Here is a 14,097-nt window from a genome sequence, read left to right as displayed (position 1 = left end):
GGAAGCTGGAGATATAGTGTAGCCACTGGTCTAGTGTAAGGTACACAACATGTCCTACCCCCAAAACATCCTCGGTGCTTCTCTCCAGTTAGTTGCTGGGACATGCTTCAGGAAACCTCTCCTGACTTTTATCACCATAAACTATATAGTATTGTGCACAAATCTCAAACTGTTAGTCATTTTTCCTATTGACAGGCTTTAGTATTGTTTCCAGTTTAGGATAATTACTGGGGAGGAGATGTTTAACTGCACTTGGACAACTTTCCATATATATGTTTTCAATCTCCTGTAAACTCTGTTGCTTTATGGAAAGATATAGATGGATAGATGATAGATAGATAGATAGATAGATAGATAGATAGATAGATAGATAGATAGAGATAGATAGAGATAGATAGATAGATAGATAGAGATAGATAGATAGATAGATAGATAGATAGATAGATAGATAGATAGATATAGATATAATTTAAAACCTGAGAAGACTGGGTCACAGGTCTATATCTGAGCGTATTACCAAGTGTGTTGCATAGGATTCACTCATATTTCTTTTCTTTCTTACTTAGCTCGCAGTCAGTGTCCTACACCCCCTTCCATCCTTGGCCACATACTCAGCACCTGACAGCTCGCATCCTAATCATCTGACACACAGAGGCACACAGTGCCACAGCATGAAGAGATGCCTCGTTTGCCCACATTTGCATCTCTGCACATCGCAGTATGTCGTTTGGGGGCAGAAGTCAGCCATACATCAAATGAGTACACAACTCCAATCCCAAACCACCCAAACTTCTGAACCACATGTCCTCACTGAAAAATGCAAAATAGATTAGATATACATTTCTCTAGACTGCATTACTTTTACTTTTTCAACCCAGGGATAGCTAATATGAAATAAATGCCTACTTTTTTTTTTTTAGATGAGCACATGAAATAGCTATTTCTTTCTTATGGGTAAAAAGAACCCAAACATTTCCAGAGCCACGTAGGGGTGCGTGGGATATTTTGGCTCTTACTGTGGGGCCAGCGGCAGTCCCAACACTTTTTACCATTCCTGCTCACTCTTCCGGATTGCAGCTAGTGGAAGGGGAAGTAGAATGGCCACTAAGCTTTTCCATAGAGCTGATGATAAGTCTTGTCCAACAGCTTCATCCAAAACAGCTTCCGGCTCTTGCTGTCTTCTTGTCAGCCTTATCTCCTTGCCCCCATTTCCTTCTCTCTCTTTCCTTTCTTCCTCTCCTCTCTCTTCTCCTTTCTTTCCTTCTGCTCTCCCTCTCTGTTTAAATGCCTCACAGACATGAGTAATACACAATCACTTTCCTCCTACCACAAGCCCCTAACCCTGTAAACTGATGAGAGCAAAACAACAAGGTGTTCTCTGGGGCATTGTGCTTTGGGGCTTTGGGAGCTGTCAGGCTCCTTACACACAGCAGAGCCTTGAGCAGTAGAGAAACCAGTGTAGCACACCCAACCTGAGCCAAGCCAATCTGCTATCCTAGGATGCTTCCTGTTATGCTTCACACAAAGATTTCCTCTTGGGCAGTGCTCCTCACAGAGATTTTTTCTCCTAGGCAGTGATCCTCACAGAGATTTTTTCCTCCTGGGCAGTGCTCCTCACAGAGATTTTTCCTCCTGGGCAGTGCTCCTCACAGAGATTTTTCCTCCTGGGCAGTGCTCCTCACAGAGATTTTTCCTCCTGGGCAGTGCTCATCACAGAGATTTTTCCTCCTGGGCAGTGCTCCTCACAGAGATTTTCCTCCTAGGCAGTGCTCCTCACAGAGATTTCCTTCATTATTCTATAGTGAGACCCAACTAGCTCTCAGCATCACTCCTGAAACCACTTTCTGCATCCAAACTTTACTTTTTATATGGACTACAGAGCATATTTGGGAACAAATTTGGGACCTGGTTCAAAATAGTACAGAGATGAATATTTGTGGGTGAAATGGAAGACCTCACCTATAATTCTAGCCATAGCCAGAAAGGATCATTCAAGCCTACTTCTTTCTGGTCCAGGTCTCTCACATGATAGCATGCACACAGTGTAGACTATGAGCCGTTGCTACTAGTCACCAAGTTAACCAACTGTTCTTAAGTTTTATCTGTTATTTCTATATTAATGAATCAATATTCTCATAAAGTTTTTGCTAGAGTTTCTACTTTCTGCTGTGTTTAAAAATAAGGTGGAGGTGTTTTAGTTTAACACTGAACCAATGCAATGTTTAAAAAAACACTTGCTTAATTATATCTCAGTGCCAGAAATAAAAATAGAGACTAAAATATCAAAACTGAGGGAGATTTGGGAGCTTTATGTTTTTATTTGAACCTATTTTTAGATCACCAGTGTCACAAAGAGTGGGTGTAGAAAGCAACCTTTGAAAGGCCTGCCTTGTGGAACACTGTCAGCGTGCTTCACTTACAACCTGTGCAGGGAGGGACACACAGTTCTCTTTAAGGTCACTGATGCTCAAAGCGGTACTTACTGGTACTTTGTGTGCATCAGAAATGATGAAGACATCTGCAAAAGCTAAGTGTCTCAGTAGGATTGCCTGATCCCAGCTTTACATAATGGGACCATTTGGTTTGTTTTTGGTAAACCATGCCTCTGATGCTCTGTTATCTGAAACGTCAGGTACAGTGCTTAATACACCTGGCACAGGACCTTAACATCATCTCTACAGAGCGTTATGAGAGTTGCACTGTGCTATCATTTACTCCTGATACTTCTGCTATGGCATAGGCACCCTGACTATGGCCGCCTTAGTGACCAAGAAGCTGAGAGGCAAAGATGAATTGCAAGTGGACAAGCAGATGCCAGTGGGAGGGCTGCAGTCAGACTGTGGTGGAAGGCACTAGTTAGTGCATTACGTAAATGTGCTTCTAACCGTGAAAGAGGTCACAAGGCCCACGCTCTGGTGCTGTCTGAGGTTTTCCATACATATACCCAGCAGTTTATTTTCCTCATTCCTATTCTTCCAACTCCAAGGTCAGTATTATGAGGGGCGTAAGAGGAGCTACAACACCCTGTGTCTCTGCAGTACTTCCTAATCCCAGGACTCTAAGTCATGCTTTCTTAACAAATAACATGTGACAGACGCACACAGGGTTAAGATCCCACACTCCCACTCTTCCCCAGCCCTGTTGTCTACTGCACAGTATGGTCCTGGAAAGAGAACTGCTTGCATCACACCCCCTTATGCTATATGATGACCTGCACAGTACAGAACATCCCACCTGATAATTATACTTCAAGAACCAATAACGAATGCCATATGTCCCAAATACAGCTTTAAAAGGTACACGTGAGCAGGGGAGAAACTCCTTTTAAAACTTGTCTTCTTTTTTAACATTTTTCTTTTTGTGATTCTTTTTTTCAAGTCAGGGTATCACTATGTAGCCCTGTCTGACCTGGAACTTAACTCTACAGGCCAGGATGGACTCAAACTCACAGAGATCTGTCTGCCTATGACTCCCAACTCTTGGGATTAAAGGTATCTTAGTCACTGTTCTTATGCTGTGAAGAGACACTGTAGGCAACTACAAGGCAACACTTATAAAGAAAACATTTAATTGGGGGATTGCTTACAGTTGTAGAAGTTTAGACCATTATCATCATGGCGGCACCCATTGTGCTGGAGCAGAAACTGGGAGCTACATCCTGATCCACAAGCAGAGAGAGAGAACAGGCCTGGCTTGGGCTATGAAAACCCCAAAGCCTATACCCACAGACACACTTCCTCCAACAAGGCCACACCTACTCCAACAAGCCACACCTCCTAGTCCTTCCAATTCTTTCAAACAGTCCCACTCCTGTTGGAAGAACCCTGTTGTTTGAGGTTGCAGTCCTCCTTGTCCAGATAGTGATTCTGAGCTTGGCGTTAGGTGTAGGACTCCCTCTCCCCAGCAGGGCCTCTGACTCTCTGCCTGACTCTATCTGTAGAGGGTCTATAGACATAGATGCCCCTAACCACACTTTGTATATGGCCCTTGACACAGCTCCCTGCCAGCTCTTTCCTCCCTGCACCTATAGGATAATTAGGTACTGTGTTCCCATTCATATGATAGGAGCATGCTGCCAAGTGTAAAACAAGCATCCTTAATGTGTGTGGTTTCAACCAACTATGAGCACCGATCCTGGAAGCCCTCCACCCATTCCCCCACAGGCTGTATAGCCTTTGTTCTCCCTGATTAAAGTGGAACTAGATCCTGGAGTGCGTAATCTCTGTCCTGCTTACAGCCTGCCAGGCCCTGCATCTTGTCTTCTGCTCCTCCTGCCTTGGTGGGCTCGTGGCCAACAGCCCCCAAATGAAGAGGAGAACTACACACTCTCTGGTGACTAAGTATTCAAATATATGAGCCTGTGGGGAACATTCTTATTTAAATCACCACAAAAGACAGGCACATTTTCCCTGTCCCCCCCATATATATATAAAAAAATATGATCAAAATCAAGTTTATATATATATATATATATATATATATATATATATATATATATAAACTTGATTTTGATCATATTTTTTTCCTTATCCCAAAACTCTTCCCAGATCCTTCCCACCTGCCTACCCACTCAACTTCCTCTAAAAATAAAATAAAAATGAAACAAAACAAAACCCTGAAAATTCAAACAAACCAGTAAGACAAAAACAAAAAACAAAACTGAAACAAAAAGCCCATGAATGAAAGAAAGAAAGAAAGAAAGAAAGAAAGAAAGAAAGAAAGAAAGTGAGGGAGGGACAGAGGGAGGGTAGGGAGGCAGGGAGGGAGACAGGCAGATAGCTTCTTGGTTATGGGTGGGACTTTGTGTCCGTTCTCCTTCTCAGTGCTGTGATTTTCTCTGGTTTGTACTTGTCTTTGTGTATGTTACCATAGTCTCTGTGAGGTTACATGTATATCAGCCTTGTTGGGTCAGAAAGATGCTATAAGACTAAATCTTTGTTAGGTTTAGAGTTCTGAGCCTTTGCTACACGTGTAATCAAACTACCTATTAACATTATCCAGCAGAGTTAAGATATTGAGCTCCGCAGACTGGTTCCATGTTTGTCATTATAAAAATAATAATTTCTACAGATCAATAGAGCTGGCAGAAATGAGCAGCTCCAGTGGAAAGGACTGCAATTTGAAGCACAGTACAAAGGACTTCAATATGAAACATGGTGCTGACCACTCTCTTAGATTTCTATTTTTAAATTTACCTTTTATGAGAGGACCAAGTCAGGCCCAGGGGGCGGGGTGAATAGAAAAAGCCTGCACTGTACATCTTCCAAAGCTATGTGATGATCAAATGTGTACCGCCACTCCCCAATTCACCCTCTCTTCAGACAAAAACTAGTCAATATTTTGAAGACTGTATTGCAACACTCCTGCATTGGAGGTTCCCGTGTGATCTTTACAGAAATTATTTTGATCAATCTCACATAGAACTTAGCTAAATCTCTAAACACTTCTTGTCAGGTCTGCATTTTATCAGTAATGAAGTATTTTAATGAAGAGACTTCAGTAAAGGAAGCATTAGTCACCGTTGCTAGTTACACCCTTCAAGGCCTTCTACCAGCTGCTGTTAGAACCAATCACCTCCAGCAGCAGGCTCTCTCTCGGGTGCTTGCTAGAGTCCTTGGTACTTACCACCACAATGTATCCCCGTGCCCTGCTTCTTCTATTGTTCCCTCTTTAATTAATACTTTTTGTCATTGTATTTCTTGATCAATCCTTTTTGCAAGAAACACAATTAATAAGTTTGACTTAAATCAGAAATGATTAACTCCAGTAGTTTGATGAAACCTCATGGTGCTATAAGCATTTAACCTATAAAGAGGAGGCTGAGAGTCGCAGACGCTAATGGACTTGGCTGAACTCATAGAACCTGTAAAAAACGTCAGAAACATAGGCATTTGATTTATTCCAGAACCTACATTCACTATTATTTTATCTAAAAAGTCATTTGTGTCAGAAACTTCATTAAACTCCTAATTTTTTCCCTTTAAAAAAGAGTTCCGGAAAAGTATAAAAACATTGGTAATTAACTATGGGAGGAAATGAGCCTTGTAAGTAGGATGATGGGCTGTGGACATGACGACTCAGTCGGTAAGGTGCCTAGACTACACAGGAAGATTTGAGTTCCAATCCCCGATACCCTTATAAAAGCCATACACGGCACTGCACATCTGTAACCACAGCTCTGGAAGATGGCAATACCATATCCCTGCAGCTCAATGGCCACCCAGTCTGCCTGATTCATCAGCTAGTTCCATTTCTCAAAACAATAAGGTAAAGAACAACTGAAGGAGGCACCCAATGTTGCTCTCTAGCCTACACACACACACACACACACACACACACACACACACACACACACACACACATACACATATTCTCTCTCTCTCTGTCTCTCTCTGTCTCTCTCTCTGTCTCTCTCTGTCTCTCTCTGTCTCTGTCTCTCTCTCTCTCTCTCTTCTCTCTCTCTCTCTCTCTCTCTCTCTCTCTCTCTCTCTCTCTCTCTCTCTCTCTCTCTCTCTCTCTCTCTCACACACACACACACACACACACACACACACACACACACACACACACATCATAAACAGAATATATGGTAGCTTTTCTCTTTTACCACTTGCGGGAGCTTTCCTGAAGAAGTAATTAGGCTCAAGACACCTATTCAAGTAACATGCACGCTCTTTGAATCCTATCTCTTTATCATTTAATGTGTTAGAGGAAGATACAATGCAAGCAAACAAGGAAGAAATACGGATGGGACATAGCTGAATTTTCACAAGTCTGATTTAGGTGCGAACTGCTCTTCAGTGCTTCTGGTTTGAGTCTGGACTCAGCATTTATCAGGACGTGTTGTTGTACAAGTCACCAGAGGATAAATTCATGGAAAAACTCAGTCCTGTATCGCAAGCCTCCAGCTTCTCTCAGATCCTCTTGTTCAGCTCGTAATGAATTCAGTGCCCTGGGCTAGAACTTAAGTAACTGGGGGCAGAAACAGGTGCATCATGTGTAATCTCCACTGGCAGATAATGCCTGAGAAACTCTGTGATGTCCTCTAAGTAGAGCCCAGAGCCGCTTGCCCAGCCAGCCATTAGTTAGAGTGCCAGGGAAGTGTAGGCTGAGAACAGACCGCAGAGAGTTCATGATTATTTCTCTCAGTGCCCTGATGGGGTGACCCACTTCCCCTCCACTCTGCACACGCATGTGTGCCTTGGTCCCTAAGAAATGCTTCAGCTTGCCTCATTTTTAGAGAAAAATACATGTTCTTCCTTTAGAACTGAGAACAGAAATGCTTCTTCCAAAATGCAAGCTCTGATATCCCTAAACAAAGATTCTGTACATGGTAAGCTAAAATCGCCCAAGAATCTCAATATAAGATAGAAGTGGCTTAAGTATATTCTGAGCCTGTGGAAATTGAGGACTCATCTGCATCTAAATAGAAACTGCTGCTAGCATCATCTTCAGATTTCAAAAACACTAAATAAATAAAGCAAACCTCAGAGTAAAGCCTGCATTTGTTTGGACTCTTTTATGTCCCATATATTTCAACCATCCTAAGTCTGTGTTTATGAGCTAATTGTAGGTTGATATTAAAGTGCTAAGTCTCGCTTTGGCGTCATCTTTGAGTGTCTATCAATGAATTTGGTGATTATTGGCTCATGTTTGCATCCCTTTATGTGTGCTAGAGCCGACACGGACCTGGGTATCTGGTTCAAACTCTTCTTTGCAGCCTTGTAGTTTCTAGTTTGATTCAGGCTACTAAAATAGAAGAACCAGAATCCCTGGAAATGAGAGCTGTCGATGGTGACTGCATTAATTAGGGATTGGACATCCACTCAGTTGATACAGAACGACTTTCTGAACACCCCTTAGTCCAAGCAGAAAAAAAAGACGTGCAAGTGTGGGAAGAACTAATTAAACCGGAGAAGACCTTTCTGGAAGGGTTAAATGTTAAAGCAGATATCGAAGAGAAAGGCCTACCTCTTTGGAAGATTTTTAAAATAAGAATTGGAGCACAGATTATAGACCTCCTTCAAAATAAAGGAACAGACATGGTGATCTCCCAGGGGATGATTCATCAGAAAAAGTGTTTAAAAAGCAACGCCATGGGAGGAAAGGAGCTGTCTCATCAATCTAAATCAAGGCTTGTGTGCACTCTCTTTCTCGCCTCTCCTGCCTCCTAATCTCCCCCTGCATTTTCAGAAGACCTATCACATACTCTCTCCAATTACTTTGACAAACAATGATAACAGGAGTTGAGGTTTGGGTTTCTCTTAAAGTAATCCATTTTTGACAGTGAAAAATGGAAGAAAAGGTTTCCTGAAGCTGGGAGCTGCAGTGATAGATTTCGGGAGTGTAGCAGAGTGGGTTTCCAGAGATTGGCCTCTGGCTATATTACGTGGGCAGGCGCCCAGAAGCAGCAGCCCTCAGTGAACAGAAAAATGAATATAATAAAGACAAAAGTCACATCATGTTGACTTGCCTACCAGGTAGTAGCTTGTCAAAAATGATGCAGGTTAAAACAAACAAACAAAACCCCCTCTATTTTAATAAGAATTATTAAGCCCCCTTAACACACACACACAAACATTATAATGAGTTCTGGTAAACAAGTTTCCAAGCAGAACTGAGCCTTTGCTGTTATAACTATATAATTCTGTAACTGCATTACTGTAGGTCTGCATGTTCTCGTACCAACTTACAATTACCTGCAATAATGTGGGCTTCGTGTTCAACAATAACAAAGTGGTTATTGACTCTATAAGTTATATTGGGCATATTAGGTAGCCATTAGAGATAATTGTATGGAAAATCCATTAGCATGTTAAAGAGAAAAAGAAAATATAAAATTACATTTATAAATATAGATGTAATTGTACTTAATGGGGTTTTTGAAGCATTTGTGTATAGTCACATATAATAATTTGGGAATCTATACAACAAGAATAAATATCTTTGGATGCTCAGATTATCTTCTTCGGGGGTCCCATTTTTAACATGTACATAAGCAAATGTGGTGGCTTCCACACTCCGCAATGGGAGGAATCCAAATAGGGGACTAAATAGATTAGCGTAGCGGAAAATACACTGCTTACAGATGTCAGCAACCAAGATAAATAACATATATTCACATTGGCCAAAATACACTTTCTTGAAGCCTGGAGGATTACTCAAAGGACTTATATTTTTAGTGCTAGCTGAGCTGTAAGACGTGGCCAAATGATGGCTTCCTTTTCCTGGCCTCCACAGGAAGTGATAAAGGCTGGCACATGTGCCGTGCTACAGCAACCTTTGCATGTTTCCCCACCCTGGGGAGAGCAGGGTGCATAGGGATCTGCCAGACAGTTCATTCACTTCTCCAAGACTCTTGACCTGCTGCTGACAGCTAGGGAGCTTTGCTTCTGTAGCTAGTCCACCAGAAGCTCAGGGAAAGGGACTTCCTGCACTTACCATGTCACTCTCTAAATCACAGCTTCCCACTGTGACAAGGGTACCTCCCTGGGCTCGAAAGGGCTGTCTCGGGGCTAAAAGGAAGCATGTAATCTCCTTCTAGGTGAAAATGGGCCAAGAGAGCACTGGACACGGAACAAAGACAACACTGTTGCATACTTAATTTAATTTCCTTCAAAAAAATACATAGACTTTGTTTCTACGCTTCCCGTGCCTTTTAGATGTCAAAGTCGAGTTTCTTTATAAATGCCAGGTTTGGATAATTTAGAAACTCTTATAAACTCATTTCCAGAGCTAGGCGGATGGCTCAGTTGACAAAGCATGTGCTCTACAAGTAGAAGGGTCTGAACTCAACTCCTAGCACCCAAGTCAAAAGGCCAGGCACTGGGGAATAGTATGCTTGTGATTTCATCCCTGGGAGGAAAAGGCTCTTACTGACTGGCTAGCCAGCTCGCCTAATCAGGGAATCCATGTTCTGAGGTAAGACCCTCTGTCAACAAACAAGGACAGTGCTGCTAAGCAACTATACCCAAGGCTTATCTTTGACTTCCATATGCATATGCCCACACGTTCACACACACACACACACACACACACACACACACACACACATACACACACACAGATACACAACAGAGAGAGAGACAGACACACAGAGAAAGAGAGAGAGAGAGAGATCAGGGGCGGAGGGGACAGAGAGATCATTTTTATGAAACATGCAATTTACAGAAAACAGAGAAAGAGTAGCCCGTAGCCCAGTTGATGCAAGGCCTACATTTCTTAATCACTTTTCTTTTATCTAAATTGAGTGTGGTTCATTGGGGAGGGGGAGGGAGCGGTATCTTCTGAGTCAGACAGAGTAGTTCACACTGCCCAAACATGTTCTCTGCAAACTGGAATGTGTCTGATGCACAGGGGCTCCCTGTGCATTCATCCCTTCAAGAATAAGATGGAGAATGTAAAACCTGTGCACAGTCTATTGTCAAGATGAAATGAGATCCACTTACAAGAAAGCACCCAACACCAGTAAGCGTGCCATGGATCCTGGCCCATTTTTCTTCTTCCTTCTATACCCTGAGGCTAGTCTAAGATGCACGGTGAGTAATAAATTGAGATGCTTACATTGCCTACCACTTCTTCAAACACAAAGACATCTTCATGGATAGAAGAAAAACTAAAGCTGAAAGCATGTGCCATAAAATGCTTTTTAAGGGGTAGACCCTCAAAATGGAACAAATTTGCCTGCCTTTCATAAACGATGGCTCATTTCAGCATAAGTAAAGTAAATCTCAGCGAGTTTCCTTCTTCACACAGTATCTCCAGATCCAGCACATCCTTTCCCTCACAGCCCTCTCTCTCAGGGTTGAGGCTGGCTTTTGTTCTCTGAGAGGTTTGTGACAAGCTAGAGTTAATAGGTTTTCCATGGTGTCAAAAGTAATAACATTAGCATGCTGTTGTGAGTTAAATTAATTTTGTTTTGTGCACTGGCTTACATAAACGTGAATGACATTTTGAAATATGATCAGGCAGGAACTGGAAGAAGCCAAATGGCAAGGCAGAAGGAGACGTGACCATCAGAGCAGGGAAGTCAGGGGCAGTGTTCGTGAGCACAAGCAGAGGACGACAGCAAACTATAGAGGGCTTTGTTGTAGATTAGTTTCCCTCTTTTAAAAAAAATCCCAATTTTGTTCTGAGAGAAACAAGAGATGTTTGATATCCTGACTGACTATTTGAAAATGAAAGACCATTACCTTGATACTGTCTATATTTAGTGTCTTTCAATACATAGATTTTTTTTTCCATTTCACTCTGTTTGCAAGGGGAAACTGATTGGTAATAGCTTTGTTGATGTTGTTTTTAGTTTGATTTTAATGTTCAAAATTACTGTGTGTGGGTGTGTGTATGGGTGAGAGAGAGAGAGAGTGAGAGGGAGGGAGGGAGGGACGGAGGGAGGGAGGGAGAGAGAGGGGGTGCACATATACACATTTGTGTGGAGGTCAGAAGACAACTTGCAGAAGGTGGTTCTCTCCTATGGAATGGGTTTTTAGGTGTTGGACTTAAGGCAGTAGGCTTGGAGGCAAGCACGTTTACACTAAGCCATCTCTGCAGCCCAGAAATAGCTCGTAAGCTGAGAACTGAAAGTGGCATTTTAAAGATCTAACTGTCATAATAAGTTAAGGTACATCAGATTACACACACACACACACACACACACACACACACACACACACACACTTTCCATTCCATAGATTCATTTGTTGTCTGTAAGTAATTAAAAGATACATTTGTTAGGAGCTGGGCCATGGTGGCTCACACTTACAAGACTAAAGCAAAAAAATTTAAAGTTTAAGGCTAGCCTGATTTCCTTAACAAAACTATATCTCACACACACACACACACACACACACACACACACACACACACACACACACAAAAGGTTGGGATATACCTCAGGGGTAGAGTGTTTGTCTGGCATGCATAAGACCCTGCCTTCAAACTCCAACATAAAGAAATAAGATAATGTCGAATTTGACATGCTCAAGACTGTGGGTTCTGTCCCCAACCTTGGGAAAAAGTATATTGATCTCAGAAAACTAATATCTTATGGTGACTGTAGGGGCAGCTGTATATTTTGTCATTGTCCTTCATGAGTTCTAAAATTTTGACTACTTTAGCTGGAAATGAAATTATGATAAAAAGAAAATAGGGACTCCCTGTGAGGGGGTCATTATAGGCAAGGAGTAGACAATAGTTTTAGTAAGTTTTGCCTCTTTGTACTATAAATGGTAAATATTTTTTCTACCTTCAGAAGTATTCTCAATGTGCAACCAAAAATATTTGTTTGTTTGTTTGTTTTTTAGACAGAGTATCTCTGTGTAGACTTGGTTGACCTGGACTCACTTTGTTGACCAGGCTGGCCTTGAATTCACAGAGATCTGCCTGCCTCGGCCTTCTAAGTGCTGGGATTACAGGCATGTGCCACTTTACCCGGCAGCAACCAAAATTTTTAATGTGTCTACAGGCTTGCTTATCTTTATAAAATTAAGAGTGCATTTATTCCAAGGTTTACATGCTATTTAGAACCTTTAGCCTTTCTATAGACACTGAAGTGATGCTGCCCTCATTTCACAGCAAAGGGATTCCCTCAAAGGAACATTCATAACCTCCAAGTCACAGTCTGTATTTCAGTTCACATTAGCCAGACTCCAAAGCCTGTGATCCAGGAAAGTACAGCCTCTCTCTTCCCAGCCACCATCCCATCATGCCACCATTGGCTCAGTGCCTTTCTCATTTGACTAAAGTGAAACTTAAAAGGCAAGGATGTGGTTTCTCCAAAGAAGGTTTCAATAATTCAGTGTTTCAACCCAGTAAGCCTCCATCTGAAGTTCATGCCTTGCTGGGCACGGTACCGAGATGAAACCAGACACCTTCTCTGTACCCCAGGAGTCTGGAGCCAACACAGAAGGGTCGGTGCTGTGTGGAAGTGGGACGCTAAGGGGGAGGGAGGAAAGATGGTGGGGCCTCAGCATGATGAGATAAGGACTTCAAAAGCAAGAAGGGTGAGCACTGGCAACATGTAGAGGCTGAGAAGATGTACGTACAGTTCTGATTAGATCAAGTAAGAGAGGAATGAAAGGCAAGGGCGAGCCAGAGAAATGAACAAGATGGGAGAGTGTTACCCTTATGGACAGAACGGAGCCAGTGGCCACATCACATATGTTCTAGAGACTAACCTTGGTAGTGGGCAGTGTTGAAGACTATGCCTCCATGACAAGAAGCGTCTATGACACTATATAGCCACGGAGATAAACAATAATTTTTTTAAAAAGCTAGGTCATGGAATTTTTTAGTGACCAGATAGAAGGGTAGGGAATAGAAAAGTGCTAAAAGCACTCTCAGTCTTTACTTGGTTGTTGGCAAATGTGCATATAAAGCAATAAATGAGAGTGAAGATATACAAATATTAAAGAAAACATAAGTTGTCTCGATCATTTTGGCTAAAATAATTCATTTCTATTTAAGATCACATTAATATTCACTTTTCACAGTTCAGTTTAATGCCTTATATTAAGTACTTGATAGATAGCCTTCCAAATAGTATTTATACCTATGATCGCTTGCTAGTGTTTCAGTTTTTTTGATTCTGCTATCATCTTGCCAGTCAAATGACTTTTATAACATTGCTTATAAATAAAGCCAAAGGCCAAATTCATTCTTTGAAAAACAAGCATGATTATTACCCTCCTTGCATTGTAGGCTGGTATGTTTTGAAGTTCCCCTAGGGAGTTTGTAATTTTCCATTTCCACATGTCCCATTGAGCAGCCACATGTATGAAACTACTGCAGCCACGCTTCTGCTGATGTAAGTCAGGTCTGCTGAGAGCGCCAATGGGGCTCCAGTGCGAACTGTGATCTATCAAAAGGTAGGACTTTGTGGGCTTCAACTCTGGAAGACCCACCTCCTGAGGTACAAGAGAAAGGGATGCCTTCCAGAGGGTCCAGGCAAGGCGAGCTGCACATCCCCACGCAGGAACCGATCAAGCCCCACTCACGTTCTTCCTGAAGTCCAAGAAGAGTGACTCAGCTTATTAAGTCTGTATCTACATGATGCCCTTATCCATTCATTAAGTCAATGAAAGGGGCAATCTTTGTGCC

General features: G+C 42.1%; 1 protein-coding gene and 1 long non-coding RNA gene across 3 annotated transcripts in view; one reads left to right on the top strand and one right to left on the bottom strand.

The window, feature by feature from the left end:
- The window catches only part of Syt1 (synaptotagmin 1), a 402,656-nt gene that overhangs the window by 271,575 nt on the left and 116,984 nt on the right, over positions 1-14,097 (top strand). The window lies entirely within an intron of this gene.
- The window catches only part of LOC127183584 (uncharacterized), a 71,142-nt gene continuing 70,948 nt past the window's right edge, over positions 13,904-14,097 (bottom strand). Inside the window, exon 4 of the long non-coding RNA XR_007830047.1 lies at positions 13,904-14,001. This is a non-coding gene — a long non-coding RNA (uncharacterized LOC127183584). The remainder of the gene's footprint in view (positions 14,002-14,097) is intronic.

Source organism: Acomys russatus, chromosome 31 (genome assembly GCF_903995435.1).
Source record: "Acomys russatus chromosome 31, mAcoRus1.1, whole genome shotgun sequence".
In the NCBI taxonomy this organism is placed as follows: Eukaryota; Metazoa; Chordata; class Mammalia; order Rodentia; family Muridae; genus Acomys; species Acomys russatus.
Note: the sequence above shows the minus strand (reverse complement) of the source record. Positions and strands in the feature narration are given on the sequence as shown.